Genomic DNA, 17,654 nt, shown 5'->3' on the forward strand with positions numbered 1-17,654 from the left:
GATTTATCATCATTTTTCATTTGTGATGTAAAATGCGGCCCATTCAATGTGCTTCCTTTTGACTTGAGTCACAAGTTTTGAGGGGATAGTTTAAACTGTTGCTAATTAACATGGCACACTTTTACATGTTGATAATTCTCTCTACATTTGGTCTGGCTTCCTCATTTATGCAACATGATTCTGTTTGCAGAGAGCTGATAAACACTCTGTAAATGGTCAACCTATCATTGTAACTGTCACTGTATTAACTAGCAGACAGAATCAAATAGGTGAAATAAGCTTCCAAGCAATCTCACAAGTGCTGCTCTGATGTTTATTTTAATAACTGCTAAAGGTCAATATTCTTATTTTTTTGACTGTACTGTGTGTCTTATGGGATTTTAGTTCCCTGACTAGGGTCAAACCCTGGCCTTTGGCAATGAAAACATAGCGTCCTAACCACTGGATTGCCAGGGAATTCCCTCAATACTCTATTTAATGTTCAGGGCCCTTTCCCAAATCAACACTAACTTTTGAGTACAGTGTGGAACACAATGACATATATAAGTATTTAGTTTAAGGTGATTCATAAGCCCCAAGGTCCCCAGAGCTCTAGTTAGTTTTAGCTGTGCTTGGGCTCAGTCGTGTCCAACTCTTCTGCAACCCCATGGACTGTTTCCCGCCAGGCTCCTCTGTCCATGGGATTCTCTAGGCAAGAATGCTGGAGTGGGTTGCCATTTCCTTCTCCAGGGGATCTTTCCGACCCAGGAATCGAACCCAGGTCTCCTGTATTGCAGGCAGATTCTTTACTGACTGAGCTATGAGGGAAGTCATGAACTATCAATTGCTACATTTGAGGAATTCAGTAAGAAGGGGGTTTGTAGCAGATATTCAATACTAAATGCCTCTGCTGTGGATGGCGCTTCTAGTCCCACATTCACCTGCGCCATAGGACGAAAGGGAAACCACGGTTAGTGATCGCTGGACGCACCATAATATTTATTGGCCTACCAATGACTTTTATAAAATTCACACTCATACTCCTTTATACTTTCTTCATTTTCCAGGACATAAGGTCACCTGCTCTACCTGCCCAGTGACCGCTTTCAGCAAAGCTTCACACATGTGTTACTGAATGCTTTTTGTATGCCAGGTTTCCCTTGTTAAATATTTATGACTCTGTGCCACATTGAAATTTTCCACAGTGTGAAAAGTGTAAATGCATCAAAGGGCCATGAGACTTCTGCACTACGCGTTGCAGATCCAAATTCTAGACATGCTATGTCTTTATGGTATCTAATTTTACTGTATTAATACATTCACAGCCTGGAATCAGCTGTTAGGAATGGAAGACCATGAAATCCAGATCCTTTGAAATAAAATGAAATTGGGGCTCAATTTATGTAGGTATTTAAGTGGTTTGGCCAACAACATACACGTTAATAGAAATGTTACTGTTGGAATCCAGATCTTGATACTCCCAAGCCAGCATCTATATAATGGCTCTAATCTTGTACTTAATACCTCTGCCTGGGGCCCCCTGATACTTTTTTGACAACTGCTAATTAGAATTGGCAGCAGATTTAGGAAAGGAAAGTAGATAGCTATTTAAGTAATTTCACAGGGTAGAGAATTTTCATAAAATGCTTTCTAAGAAATAAAGAAAACTAATAGATGGCAGGCAATTTTCCAGAACCATCACTATTAGCTTTGTTTCGACATTTTGGCACTCAATATTCAAACAAACAGAAGAGCTGAAAGATATCCACCACCTAGATGCAATCATTAACATGTATCATGCACTATCATGTATAAAATAGCTAGCTATTGGGAAACTGCAGTAAAGCACAGGAGGCTCAGCTCGGTGCTCTGTGAGGATCTGGAGGGGTGGGATGGGGTGGGGTGGGAGGGAGGCTTGAGAAGGAGAGGATATGCATGTATATATAGCTGATTCATGCTGTTGTACAGCAGGAACTAATACAGCATTGTAAAGCAATTATATTTGTCGTATTGCTACATCCCCACGTGTGTGTCTGGAAGAAGTGTTTGAAATTCAGCTGCAGACATTATGACACCCTTCTTTCCTTGATATGAATGCCCTGAGAATAAAGACATTATCTACCTAACCTTAATATTAACATATAACCAAGAAAATTAGTATTTTCCTAATACCCTCTAATATTTCATTTTCAAACTTCTTTATTCCTTATTAATGATTTTATTTTCTTGTTCTTCAACCAGGTTATATTTGAGGCATGCATTTAGTCTCCATTAATCAAGTATACTTCCCTCCACTGTTTTACCCCATGACACTGACTTTTGAAGAGAGCAAACCAGCTGTCTTGTAAAATGTCCCACAATCAGGATTTGCGTGGGTGCCGCTTTGCAATGATGTTCATGGTATTGTTCATTCTTTTTGTCTCCTCTAAGCTGGAAGCTAGTTCTTTCAGCTTGAGCAGATCCTGTCTGTCAATTTGGGGGAAGGCAGAGTCCTGAGTGACGCTTTATATGGCGTCACACTCTAATGATGTCAAACTTCAGCCATGCTGCATTTGATCTCTTGGTTAAGGTGGTGACTGCCAGATCTTCCTACTCTAAAGAAAGACTTTCCTCTTTGATTCCTTAGGTAGTCCAAAGGATGGTTATTTGTCCCATGTGGACTGTCTTGTTTCCTAAATAACTACCAGGTTTGTCCACGCTGAAATGCCCTTAAGCAACTTGGAAAGCTTTTCTGGGTACATCTTTCCTGAACGTGTGTTATGACCTAAGAAGAGAGTATTTCTCTAGAAACACCATTTATCCAATTCCATTCCATCAGAGGAAGTGCCAAAGTCTCCTATAAATTATTGCTGAATTGAACCATGTGTGTCGTAGGATATATTGATGATATTACACAGGTTAACTGCGGAATTTCTTTTCTCTTGTCCTATGTATTAAGTATGCCAACATCTGTTCGTCATCTAGGTGCAAATCAAAGCCACATTTCTTCTGTTACACTCCCAGAAATAATCAGAACAATTTGGAGTGTCATGACCTGTTCTTCCAGTAAATCCCTCAGATTATGAACCAGCATGAATCACAAAGGAAGATCTCAGATGAGAACACATATTGTCTCTTGCCTGTCTATTCTAAACTCCCTAAGGGCAAGAACCATAATTCTGATTTAGAAACAAAAAAAATCAGGGGCACAGGAGGAAATTATTTTAAATAAGAACATGAGGACACATTGTCCAGAAGGTTAGGAGTAAAGAAAATTTGAAACAGGGGAAGTGTAGTCAGCTAAGTAAATGCAGTTCTTGACTTGAGGAAGAGAAAAGTACTTTGCTAAGTTATAGGGGACATACTGTCCCAGAAGCTTCTACAAATTACCTCCTGCCACCAGCAGTTCAGTTACATACTGATTCCAAAGAGAAGAAAGAGAAAGGGGGCTTTGTGTCAGTATCATATTTAGATTTTTCTGAATTTTGTTCTTCCCAAATGCAAAATAATTTGGATTGTTTATGATCTCTAAAATTCTTTCCACCAAAAGACAATAAGGATCTAGGAGCGTGTTATGTAAGGTTTGAGGTGAGGCTGGAGAAAAGTGTCCTCACTGTGCAAAGATTGAGGAAAGAGGTAAGGAGGACAAACGAGACCTGGGAGAGAGTGTGGGCTGAGCCACAGAGAAGGAAAGAAAGTGGAATGCCTCAAGGATAGAGAAGAAGGGTGTCATTACCTGGGAAATTGACTTTGTTCCAGAAAATCATGAGAAATAATGTTAGAAGACTACTTGGGACCCATCACTCATTCAAGATTTTTGAGTGCTTATTATATGTCTAGATAGGGTCCAGAGATAAGACAGACAAGGCCTCCATTCTTGTAGAGATTATATACCAGGGGGAGAAGACAGATAATAGACACAGAGTCAAAAACGTAATCTCACAGCCCTATAATGTAATGGTGAAAGTACTAGGATTTGGAGCCAGACAGTCTGGACTCAAATCCCAGTTCCCCAGTTTGACCTCAAGCAAGATATTCAAGCTTTCCATGCTTCGGTGTCTTATCTATATAATGAAGATAATAATAGTACCTGCCTCATAGGGTTGGTGTGAGGATCAATGAGAAAAACACATGAAAAGCTTTATAGTTTTTATTGTATGTATAGGACAGTGCCTGGCACAGGGTAAATCTGAAACCCATGGAGGCTATTACTATTACACTGGTAAGTGCTGTGATAATAATGAAGCAGAGCAATGGCTTAGGTTTTCAACATCATCATGATTGACATTTGGAGCCAGATAATTCTTTGTTGTAGGGGGCAGTCCTGTGCATTTGAGGATGTTTAGCAGCATCCTTGGTTTCTACCCACTAGATGTGAGGAGCACCCTTCTAGTAGCATCAGTCAAAACTGTCTTGAGCCATTGTTAAAGGTCCCCTGGCAGGCAAAATCACCCCTGGTTGAGAACTACCAGACTAGAGAATAAACCAGGTGTAACGTTTTCAGATAAGGTGATGTAGAAGAGTTCTTTGCAGAAGAACAAGAACAGAATCCCAAATGATGGGAAAGAAACAGGTAAAACCATGGGGGAGAGTGTCCCAATAGAAAACTCTGCAGGATAAAGGCCCCAGGCAGGAACAAGCTGGTGGGGCGGGCTTGGCTGGAAAAGGGTACAGAAAATGTCAGAGAAGTAGGTTGGGTCAGAGTATAAAAGTCAACGAAGACCATGGTAATAAATTTGGATTTTATTCTATATGTGCTGAGAAGACATTAGAGGATTTTAAGCAGAAGAATAATATGAATTGATGCCTAAGTTTATTCTTGGACAGCAAGAGGGCAACCGTGGAAGCAGGGAAAACAGCAATGAGACGAAGGCAGGGTCCAGTGAGAAGGGAGGGGACTGGATGGGGTAGTTACAGGACCTGGTTGTAGACATGGCAAAATGTAACAGGACACTGATATGTTCTGGTGGAAGAACCTATAGAATGGGTCAAGTGTTTGAGGATTAAAGGGCAGACCAGCAAGGAGCAAGTGTGTAGGGAAGGAGTTTAATAAATCAGTTGTTCTGCCCAGGCTCTATAAAGTTTGAGCTCCCATTAGTCATCCTGGTGGCAACTGGACTGTTGACTCTAATGGAGATAAAACTAGAGGCTGAGGCTGGAGATATATGTTTAGGAGTCATCTGTGTTTAGTGACATTTGAACCTTGGAACCACGTGAGCTCACCAGAGAGGAAAAGGTGGGAAACCAAGGCCCAAGTTCTGAAGCATTCCTACGTGTAGATATAGAGAATGCAGAGCCATCAGTGACACAGGAGAAAATCCCAGGGGGTGGGGTGTCCTGGAAGACAAGAAACGCTTCAAGAAAAAAACTGTCATCCGTGCACACACTACTCCATTTAAAACGGATAACCAGCGAGGACCTAGTGTATAGAAAATGGAATTCTGCTCAATGCTATGTTGCAGCCTGGATGGGAGGAAGTTTGGGAGAGGATGGACACATGGATATGTATGGCTGAGTCCCTTTGCTGTCCATCTGAAACTATCACAACGTTGTTAGTCGGCTACACGCCAATATAAAATGAAAAGTTAAAAAAAAAAGAATGTCATCTGGGCCAAATGCTTCTGCAAGGTCAAGGAAGAAGAGGGCATTGTCTTTCCATTTGGATTTGACAAGACGGACGGATTTGGTGACTATGACGGGAATGGTTTTGTTGACATGATGGGGAAGAAAGGGTGGAGAGGATGCTGAAGAGAATGGGAGGTTGGAAAAGGGAGGTAGAGAGTGCAGGTACTGCCGCTGGGAAGGGGAATAAGGAGATGGGGCAGCAGCAGATACGGAGAATGTGGGCCAGGAGAGGCACTGTCTTGTTCTGAAGACAGGAAACGATACAGCATATACGAACACTGATGGAACCATTAACGTGAAGAGGAAGAAATGAGTGATCCCGAGAGACATTAGAAACAATCGCATGGCAGAATGTCCTGAGCAGTGAAAGGGGTAAAACCTCCAGCATGCAGCGGAATGGCTTGTCTTCTACAGACGGAAGGAGAGACTGTTCAATACCAGGGAGTGAGTGTGAGTGGCAGTCGTTCAGTCGTGCCCGACTCCTAGCGACTGCATGGATGGCCCGCCAGGCTCCTCTGTCCATGGAATTCTCCAGGGAAGAATACTGGGGTGGGTTGCCATTTCCTTCTCCACAATAAAATGGAAGAGGAGAGAAATCTAGGTCAAGTGGTGTACTGGGGGTAGAAAACGAAGCAATTCTCGTCAGAATACTTCTGCTTTCTCAAAAAAGCAGAAAGTAAGATGATCAGCTAATATCATGTGGCTGGAGGGTACAGGATGAAAATTTTAAAAGAAGATATCAGTAAAAAGTTCTCTGGGATTGTGAACAAGAATATTGATTGCAAAATTTGTTACAATTGCCAGGCAATATTAAGATCTATGTCAGTATGTAGTTGACCTATGTTGAAAGACCTATGTTGAAATGTGTAGTCATATACTTAAAGTAAGACCCATAAGCGTGCTTGCGTGTATTTCCTTAGTTGCATTTGTTATTTCAATCAGATATAAAGTAGTTAGAGAGTTGGGCTTAACCAGACTGGTATATTGTCAGATAAGTATACAGAGGGAAAACTGAAGGACAAAGGAATTAAGGGAGAATACAAGGGGGTGATTGCATGAACAAGAAATGGCAACCATGCTGTTGAATAGAAAAGTAGCACATGGGTGGCAACCTGGGCAGGAGAGGAGCTTGAGAGAGAATGGATACATTCACATGTGTGGCTGAGTTGCTTCCTTGTGCATCTGAAACTATCACAACATTGTTAATAGCTATACTCCAACATAAAATAAAAAGTTTAAATAAATTATAAAGGAAAGAAAAGCAGCATATGGGAAGCAGAGCTGAAGGACAGTGAGAACTTAGTAGAGCCTGCCCTGGAATTCTCAAGGAAATAAATAATGCTTGGAGCGGCAGAAAGGAGATAATTATCAGAGTGGAGAGTTACAACTGAGATTTCAGCAATGGCCAAGTCATTGGAAATGAATGGTAGGTGAGAGAGAACTTTGACTTTGGGGGCAAGAATTATGGGCTCTTATCTTCTTTAGCAAATGGTTTAACTTGGAGTTGATGGACCAATGAGCACTGAGTCAGAATGAGGGTGTGTGCGTGTGTGCAAGTTTCTCTCAGATGATCAAAACCGTATCTGAACTGCAAAATGTTAATAACTACTTGTCTAGACTCTAAGAAGTGGGCATCTGAGCAGGAGTAAGATAATGAACATGCTATTCAGAAAAAAAAATGGGGCTGAGTTTGAAAGGGTAGAGAGAATAGGAGATGTTGTACAGAAGAAGAGATGAACAAGTCTCCACTAACACTGCGCGGAAAGTGGGAGGCGCGGGGGCTGACTGTAAGAACCCCTGTCTGGGACTGACTTCCAGCGACACCGGGGCAGCATCGTGTTTTCACATCACACTGTACTCCACGCTTCCCCTCCCTGCTACCTCTTCGTTTTCTTACTAAAGTGAAGTGGTGGCTTATGTCTCATGGTTTTAAATAGGCATCACTTGATGGGCTCTTGAATGAGAAGAACGTAGGGCTCTAGTGGCTTTACTAGAGTATAAGTCCTCATAGCGAGGAGAGTCTCTTATTTACGTTTTTATCCTTAAGGGTCTGAAGAGGTCATATCATCAAGAGAGGTCCTCAGAGCCATTTGTGGAATGAATACATGAAGAAAAGAAGGAAAGTCCCTTCATCCGCTAGATGCTTATTCAAACAGTTTTTGAGTTACGATATTAGCCAATGAGGCTTCCCTGGGGCTCAGTGTTAAACAATCCACCTGCCAATGTAGGAGACACGGGTTTGGTCCCTGATCTGGGAAGCTCCCCTAGAGAAGGAAATGACAACCCACTCCAGTATTCTTGTCTGGAGGATCCCATGGACAGAGGAGCCTAGTGGGCTACAGTCCATGGAGTCTCAAAGAGTGACACGACTTAGCAACTGAACAACAACAACAGCAAGTTATCCAATGAGGGTGTGAGGGTTAAAGGAAAAATCAGCAAAACTGCCAGCTGGAGAGAAGGCCTCCAGTGAAACTTACTGGGCAAAGTTTGAGGACGTATCTTCCCTAAAGACTTAATTTTTTTTTAACCTCTGGAGAAAATTGCTTTGAAGAAGAACTCTTCAATATAGAATAAAACTAGAATCTTTGGACAGCATGCACCACAGCAGGCTAGAGAGAGTGAACAGCCAGCCAGAGGTGAGCTCCTATACCTAAGCTTTATGATCTTTTCAAGAAGGTTTCCAATTTCAGGTGGCCTACTTTTACCATAATACCACTGTTCTCGGTTAAATTGCGCTCCCTACACCAAGTTCATATTTTGAAGTTCTAACTCCCAGGACTCAGAATGTGACTTTATTTGGAAATAGGTTGTTGTTAACTTAGTTAAGATGAGGTCATGCTAGGAGGAGGGTGGACACTTAATCCAATATGACTGGTGTCCTTATTGTTGAGTCGCCAATTCATGTACAACTCTTTGTGACCCCATGGCCTGCGGCACGCCAGGCCTCCCTGTCCCTCACTGTCTCCTGGGGTTTGCTCAGACTCATGTCCATTGAGGCAGTGATGCCATCCAAACATCTCATCCCCTGTTATCCTGTTCTCCTTCTGCCTTCAGTCTTTCCCAGCATCAGGTTCTTTTCCAATGAGTCGACTGTTTGCTGTTCCCATCAGCTGTCCTTATAAAAAGGGGAAACCTGGCCATAGACCCATATGGAAAGCACCATGTGAAGATGAAGGCAAAGACCGGGTGACTCATCAAGAAGCCAAGGGATGCCAAGGATGGCTAGCAAACCACTGGACACCAGGGGAGAGGCCTGGGACAGTCTCCCTGCCAGCCCTCAGAAGGGAACAACCGCAGCTAACACCACTGACACCTTGATCTTGGACTTCTAGCTTCCCGAACTTGGAGAGAATAAATTACTATTGTTTGAGTCACAGGATTTGTTAGAGCAGCTCTGGGAAGCTAATAGACCCATAGAGATCATTCAATCGCAGCCCTGCCTGCTACTTCAGTGGTTACTGCTAAACATCACACATCATAGTGAGTCTGCAATAACACTGTAGAAGCGCTGTCATGCTAGAGGAGACATAAATCACTGGGTGGATAGTGCTGCCACCAACATGAAAATGTAATTATCCACACGCTCTGTGCTGCCTTTGAAGGCAGTATGGGTGCTAGTGTTTCAGATGTTCCTTCAGGAAATTGGCCATTATTAGTCACCACGGTGTTTCACCATCTCGTCTTTCTGACTGAGTGGCTAAAAACAGCCATCAGAGCGTTGAGTGCATGGAATCTACATGCTTCCTCCATGCTGTAATCACACACACACGCTGAATTAGCAGAGGAAGGCATTTTCAGGAGGAGCATTTTAAAGTAGAAGGCTTAAGAAGAATTCTGCTTTCCCCATGAATGCCAAGGTATTGATTACAGAGAGCTGAACCCATCACAGAGGGATAATTTACAAGTGACTCCTAAACATCTGCATTTAAAATGGATGGCAAAACTCTTCATGAGCAGCTGGGAAAGGGCGTGTTCCCTTCAGAGGATAAGTCAGGAATGGCAAGACCTGAGCACAGGGTGGCCCGTCTGTTCCAGGGAGTCTGCACAGACGCTGGTCTCAGACACTCCCAGTGAACGCAGCCCTGCAACGCAAGAAAAGTGCTTTGGGGAGACTGTCTGTTCTTTTCACATTTTCTAATAAAAACTTGGCTTTGGATAAAGAGAACAAGCCATGCAGTTGGCTTAGATCCTTAATGGCATTGGTTTGGCAAAGGTTTATAGGGCTATATTTAGGTGACCTAACACACCATGAGAGGATCCTTTTTTCATGGCAACAGGAGTCACTGGCAGAAGTACATACGTCATCATCCTCACCTACAGAGTTTAGAGGAGTCTAGCTCACAGCCCTGCCTTTTTGCTGGCTGTAGCCGCCGGCACTGTAAAACCAGGCGTGGGTTACAACAGGATGACCGAGCACCACCTCCTGAACCCTCTGATGTCCTCAATCTGATTTCTCCAGGTTTTAGGGGATCAATCCCCTTCTTCCCCTGTATCCACTGCCTTCTCTGCTCTCCCTCACACAGATTCCATTTCATCCCATAAGCAGAGTTGTGCAGCTGTTTCTAGGTAATCTCTTTGCCTCTTGATGTTGGGGGCCCCAAAGTCCAGTTGGCTTCCTATGGTGTTTTGTCAAGGTTTTAATATGAAATAAGTTTTCCTCCCTAAGAGGCACCTTGGAGAAAGCTCATAAAGGAATTGTTTTTCTCCCATTTTTATTCCTGTATTCTGAAAACCTGTATACTGAGACCAAACCGTTTGTTTACATATCCTTGTTATTTATGATTTTCTTCTCTCTCTGTGTCGCTCTCTTCTTTGCTTTATTTTTTGTCTAATACTTTTTACCATAATCAGACTATAAACTTTTTCAGGACAAAAACTTTCTCCCTAGCTCCTGAAACAGTGCTGTATATATAGTAGTTGCTCAACTAACGTTTATTGCTAGATTGATTCTTTTCTCTTTTCCCAATTTCCTTTCTCTTTTCCCACTTTCCTCATTTCCTCCTTCTTCCTTTTTCCTTCTCTATTCTGAATAAGAATGAAATATCATAATACTGTCTTTAATATGATTGTGCAATTTTACATAGACGTCTTCACTTAATTATATCATGAAATTGTACATGATTTATCAATTTAAATATATTTATGTGTTATTCTTCATTTAATCAGTATGTCCCTAACTTAGCTACTAAGGAAATTATGTTTCAATAGGGTGGATATATTAATGCATTGAGTTTTTAGAGACATACATTTTTCAGGCACTTGAACTTTTATAAAAATATGTTGCATTCATGAATTAATGAAGAGAGAGGCAGAAATTCACAAAATTTCTTATGCAGATCATTGCTATTTTTTCCATCACAGAAGTCTTACATTCTTTTTATTGGCTGAGTAATATTCCATTGTATATATGTATTACATCTTCTTTATCCATTCCTCTGTCTGTGGGCTAATATTTCGGTTGCTTCCATGTCTTGGATATTATAAAGAGTGCTTCAGTGAACACTGGAGTGCGTGTATCCTTTCAGATCATGCTTTTCCCCAGATATGTTGCCAGCAGAGGGAGTGCAGGATCATGTGGTGAGCTAACCATGATCTTTAATGCTAAGTCCATGACCTCCAGAGAGGTCAAACCTGTAAGGAAAGTTCATGATATGTAGCTACTATGTGCCTGATTAAGGCTGTGGTGACTGGTAACTAAACCAAGAGCTCACTTATTAAGGGGCTGTGTTACCAACTGAATCTGTTCATAAGATGAAGAATGCTTTACATGATGTGAACAACTCCTATTTTCCCCATGTTAACTAGTGTTTGGGGCCATAGAGTGGCTTAATGCAATCAGTCATGTTCCTGTAACAGGTGGATACTGTAGTAGAATATCTGAATAAACTAATATCTAGGTGTGAAAGCTTCTGAAGTCTGTTGATACTCGAAGTGCTGAGGAATGCAGGACTATTTATTTTCAAGAAGGCCCCCAGTGTCCCTGTGAAATCCTAGCAGGCTTGTAAGCATCCTGCATTAAAGAATTGGCTAAAAATAGCAACCAGCTTAGTGGCAGGCTGATAAAAGAATACATGTCAATTTCTTTGTGGTAGCCTATGAGCTCAGGATCTTATAGACCTGTGACTTCTCATGGATAGTCTCACTATTTCTTACTGTGCCAGTTAAAATAGATCCCATTCTTTTTTTCTTTCCCTCTCTCCAAACTTTGTTGTTAGACATACTCTCCCAGGATAATAGGGAGCCATGTAATGAAATCTTTTTTTCAAAGCCATCATTCTGAAGTATTTGAGTTTTTCATCTTCACTTCATGAACAATTCACTCTTAGGAGATAGTTAGCTTGATCAGCTCCGAAAGAGATGAGATTCAATGTTCAAGGGACATTTCGAAAAGTTAAAAAAAAAAAATCCTACACTGATTGTTAAGTACCTACAAATATGCTTAGCTAATCCTCATGGTATTGGTGTTATCCCCAATTTAGAAATGGCTAAGTGGAGAAAGATTAAAGCTGCCCAGGAAAAGATTAAAGGGTAGCTGTCTAATGTCTCTGAGAAAGAGAGCCACAGAAAATTGAAACCCACAAATATCACGAAAGTACTACTTAAGCCAAGAGCTATCTGGTTTACCTGCTTTCTGCCTCTCTGATCTTCTGTATCCTCAGTGAAGAGGAAGTCAGATATAACTGCCAAGGAACATGTCAGCATTTTCACCCAAGTCTGCTTTCCATGGGCTGAGGGACTCTCAACAAAAGTAGAAGTCTCCTAGCTTTCTTTCATATTCAATACTCAAACCGCCGTGACAGCAAGTCTCATTAAATGGGTCATTCAAAACATGTATACTATCATGTAAGAATTGAATCGCCAGTCTATGTCTGATGCAGGATACAGCATGCTTGGAGCTGGTGCATGGGGATGACCCAGAGAGATGTTATGGGGAGGGAGGTGGGAGGGGGGGTCATGTTTGGGAACGCATGTAAGAATTAAAGATTTTAAAATTTAAAAAAAATAAAAAATAAAAAAAAAATAAAGGAAATCAAGAAATCTAAAAAAAAAAAAAAAAAGCATTTTGATGACCCATCTTTAGCACTAACATATTTTGTGAATTTGTGCAGATGACTTTTCTTATACTTTTCTTATCAGAAAAAAAATAGTAACATTCTTTCCTTTCATTTTAATCAAGATTCAATATTCCAAATGTTGCCTTGATTCATAAGTCAACATTTTGAATTGATTCAAAATTCAAAATTAATTGTATTAAGTTCCAAGTTTTAACATCTTGAGTCTTTGAAACATCCTAGCTTCTTGAGGGAAACTAGTGAAAATTCACACACACGCACACACACACACACACACACACACACAATTTTCTTGTAAATTTCTTTTGCCAGTTAAAAAATAAAATTAGAATAGTCCAAGATTTAAGTTACATCACACTTGGAATGTTGAGTGGCCAGACTCTCTCAGACATTCCCACCCTATTCTGCTCTGTTTTTTCCCCTTTCAATCACTCAAGCCCTTTTCGGAAGGATGGAATGGGGGTACTTTGTGTGGCAACACTAGACGAAGCAGGATCTGTTACAAAGTTCCCTGGCTGAAAACATACCTTTCTTTCAGCCCTATTGTACATCAGCTGTCTCCAGTTACAGCCAAAGTAGGTGTGTGATATATGACTGGACTTGCTGCGAATGCAGGGACAAAAATCGTGGGACAGAGACACCTTGTACTACAGTAAACTGATCTGCCCCAGCCTTCCATTAAGTCATCCAGCTCACAGAATGGGAGCTTACATCAGAGATGGTGGGAATTGGTGTGAGTTCTGATTTTTATCTGGCCATTCAAGATCTATAAAAGAAGTGAATTTAAAAGTTTTCTTTTACAGAAACTATGAAAACCAATTTAAATATCCTGAACATCCTGAATTTAGAACTAGGAAGATTTTGCTACTTTAATATTTAAAAGAATGTGACATACGACATCATAATTTTTATCTGATTTTATAATATTTTTCTTAGAATTGCTTTTAATCCAATGCGAATGACATACAGTCTACATTTCCTTAAATGGAAATGCTAATACTATTCATATTATTGAGGAAGATTAATGAGGAAGGACACTAATGAGGACATCTAAAGTTTTCATTTCTTTGAATAATAGTTCAGAATAGTAGTCAGTTGTTTTTTGCTTGTTAGTAGAATCTGAAATAAATATTCATACGGCCAGAAATTATTTACCCTATTTCTGAGGAAATCATGTATGTAAAAGGCATTGGGAATGACCCTAGGAGCATTGTGACAGAAGTAGTTGATGTTGCTGTGATTATATAAGAAAGGTAAGTCATAGGAAAAGCAAAGAGGACGCTTTACTTATGTAATTCAACATGCAATTTTGAGCATCAGATATGTGTCACCTTGGGCTGGGTTTCCCAGAGATGCATGATATGGAAAGAGGACAGGAAGGGAATAAGACATCTTTGAAATAAAAATGAAAAAGATGATAAAAAGACTGCCAGTAAGCAGTGAAGCTAGATCACTGTATCATGTCTTACAAGTTATCTCGATTTAATGTCGTGTCTGTGTAAAGTGGTTAAATAGCCTATTTGTGTCCAAATGCTCCTAGTACAATATGTATTTTACTTTTCTCACCTTGACTGCTTTTCCAAATCAGAAATTAGGATAAAAAAATTTTTTTTTAAATTATACAGGCAAAAGGCCCATGCATTTTCTATTATGTCATTTAATTATCAAGTGCTTAGGATGGGATATTAACTACATTGCACAGACCATGAAACTAAGGCTCAGAAAGACTAACGAGTGTGTTCCCAGCCACAGATCTAACTAGTGGCTGAGCTGGGATTTGAACAAAATTTTGTCTGGATGAAGAGCCTGTGCTCGTCTCACTTTAGGGAGCTGGCCAGCATCTGCTTTCAGCACAACAGATGGGAGAGTGGAGAAAGGAAGACTCGAGACAGACTTCTAGGGAGAATGCTCTTGTACTCAAATATCTGAGAGATAGTTTTCAATCTCCCAAGGAAGTTGGAGCTTGAACTAAATAATAATAAGCTCCTGCCTTAGGAGACCGGTTGACTGCGTTGGGCCATAAGAGAAAGGACTTGATGTTGCTAAATAAGTTCACGGAAGAATTCATTCTTCATGCTTCCCCCAACATCCCTTGTTCTCAGAGAACACCACAAATGCTCTGCTGACACCTGGAACCATCTTAAGAGCTACAAAGGTTTTCTTCCAGCTTCTGCTTCGATTTCGTTTAGAGGCTTGTGGATGAGATGCTGCTTCTGTGGGTTCATTCGGACTTACTTGGACAGGCTATCCATACCACTCATGCATCAGTTACAAGCCTGGATAAATATCCAAGGTGCTGCGGATAACTGCTACCCTGCTAGATCATGTCTAGGCTGTTTTCCTTAATCATCACATTTCTCATGGAGTTTCCATGGCTAAATGAGGAGTTGTTTTTTGTCTGCCATATTCATGATATGTTACTTTCAGGTGGCACCAGTGGTAAAGGACCTGCCTGCCAGTGCGGGAGATTCAAGAGATGTGGGTTCAGTCCTTGGGTCAGGAAGATCCCCTGGAGAAGGAAATGGCAACCCACTCCAGTATTCTTGCCTGGAAAATCCCCTGGACAGAGGAGCCTGGTGGGGTTGCAAAGAGTCAGACATGACTAAGCATGCACGAACACATTGCTGAATATGGATGTCTCCATCAGTTCTTGGAAGTCAGCATTTCTCAACCTCCATACTGTTAATATTTGGGGCCAGAAAATTCTTTGCTGTGGGGCTGTCCTGCGTTTTGGAGGATGTTTACTAGTATCCCTGTCCATGCTTCAGTCCATGGGGTCACAAAGACTGGGCGACTGAACAACAACAACTGTTCTTTACATACCCGATACCTCTAGCCTAGGACTAAAAAGAATGTCTCCAGATACTGAAAATACCTCCTGGAAAGTATAGTTGCTCCAATCGAGAATCACTATTCGAAGGAAGATGTGCTTGGAGTGTCATATCTTGGGCATCAAACACTCTATTCACATACCAGATCACTTCAAGAATCAGCCCATAAACAGAACTACCTTTAATTGGGAGGTTAATCTGATCAACTCTGATAGTCATTACTAAAGAATTGCCTCCCTGTACTTCTCTGAGCAGGTGACTGGGTGGCTTTAACTGGAAAGTGATGTTGGGTATGACAGGCACTAAGCCTGAAGTGTTCAGTATAACTCTGCCAGTCATTCTCCCTGCTATGATTTCTGGTCAATTCCTAGAGGGGAAGCCACATCTATGCAAACATTTCCTAGATGGAAACAGACCAAAGACCATTGTGATGACCCTATTTTTCTAATTTAGTTTCAATAATTAGGGATAGGAGTCCACCTCGTTCTGCTTAGACTCGGAAATAACCTCCGTATTTAGTTATTCCGCATTCACTCTTGTTTCCATCTCATCCACTCTTCATACTGCAACTTAATGGCCCTTTTACAGTGAAAAACTTGAGTCTTGGCATTCTCTAATTCGAAACCCTTCAGCAGTTTGATGACCCTTTAGACCCTTATGAGATCTGATCTCCCCTTATTTATCCAGCCTCATTTAATTAACTTTTTTAGCTTCATTGAGATATAAATTGATAAACACAAATCTGCACATATTTAATGCATAAGTTTTGATGAGTCTGGACATATGTCTACATCTATGACACCATCGCCCAATCAAGACACTAAATACATGTATCACCTCCAAAACTGTGTGTTCTTCTGTGTTTCACTGTAGTAAGAACATTTAACATGAGTTCTAGCCTCAATATATACATTTTTTTTTATTTTTATATTTTGGCTGCACTGCACAGCTGGTGTGATCTTAATTCCCCAATCAGGGATTGGACCTGTTGCACCCTGTAGTGGAAGCATGGAGTGCTAACAACTGGACTACCAGGAAGTCCCCGTTATGATATTTTAACGTGCACAGTGCAGTATTAACTATAGGCACTGTGTTGCACAGCAGGTCTTTAGACCATATTCATCTTGCATATGAGAAGCTTTATACCCATTGAGCAAATATTCCCCATTTCTCTTCCCATCCCCCCAGGTCCCTGGTAACCACCATTCCATTCTCTACTTTAGATATCGTATATAAGCGAAATCAGGCAACATTTGTCCTTCTATGACTAGCTTCTTTCATCTGCATAATGTACTCTAGCTTCATCCATGCTGTTGCAAATGGTAGGATTTCCTTCTTTGTTAAGACTGAATACATTCCATGGACAGAGAAGCTCTGGCGGGCTACAGCCCATGGGGTCACAAAGAGTCAGGCGTGACTGGGCGACTGAGCATGCATGCATTCCATTATACATACATGCTATCTTTTCTTCATCATCTTTATCAACAGTGAGGTTGTTTCCATATCTTGGCTGTTGTGAATCGTGCTGCAAATGACATAGGTAGGTAGATATCACCTTGGTATCTTGATTTTTATCCTTTTGGATTTACATGCAGAAGTGGGATTGCTGGATCATATGATAGTTCAATTTTTAATTTCTGAGGAACTCCTGTACTCTTTTCCAGAGTGCCTATACCATTATACCTTCCTGCAGTGCACAGCGGCTGCAATTTCCCTACATCCTCACCAAAACTTACCTAATTTTGTTATAACAGCCATAAGGTTATACTTCATTGTCATTTTGATCTGCATTTTCTTTACGACTATATTGAGCACCTTTTCACACTCCTTATCCAATCTCGTTTTAAACCACTGACCATTTCACTCTGCTCTCTGGTACACAATTCATATAAGCCTCCCATCACAGGGTCTTTGCCTATGCTACTTCTTCCTCCATCCTCCTTTCATTGAGCTAATTCCACGTATTTCATATTCCAGAGCAAATGCTGCTCCTCATACAAGACTTCCAGATGTCAAACATTCTAAGCTATCAGCGTTAGATTTGTTTGTTTTTGTTTGTTTAACCCTATTATAGAGCTATGTTCTTTTCATTTGGAATATATATTTTGAACTGCAATCATACATTTTCAATGAAACAATTATTTGATTAATGTCTCTCTCCAATAGA

This window comes from Capra hircus, chromosome 27, assembly GCF_001704415.2.
Source record: "Capra hircus breed San Clemente chromosome 27, ASM170441v1, whole genome shotgun sequence".
NCBI classification, from domain to species: domain Eukaryota; kingdom Metazoa; phylum Chordata; class Mammalia; order Artiodactyla; family Bovidae; genus Capra; species Capra hircus.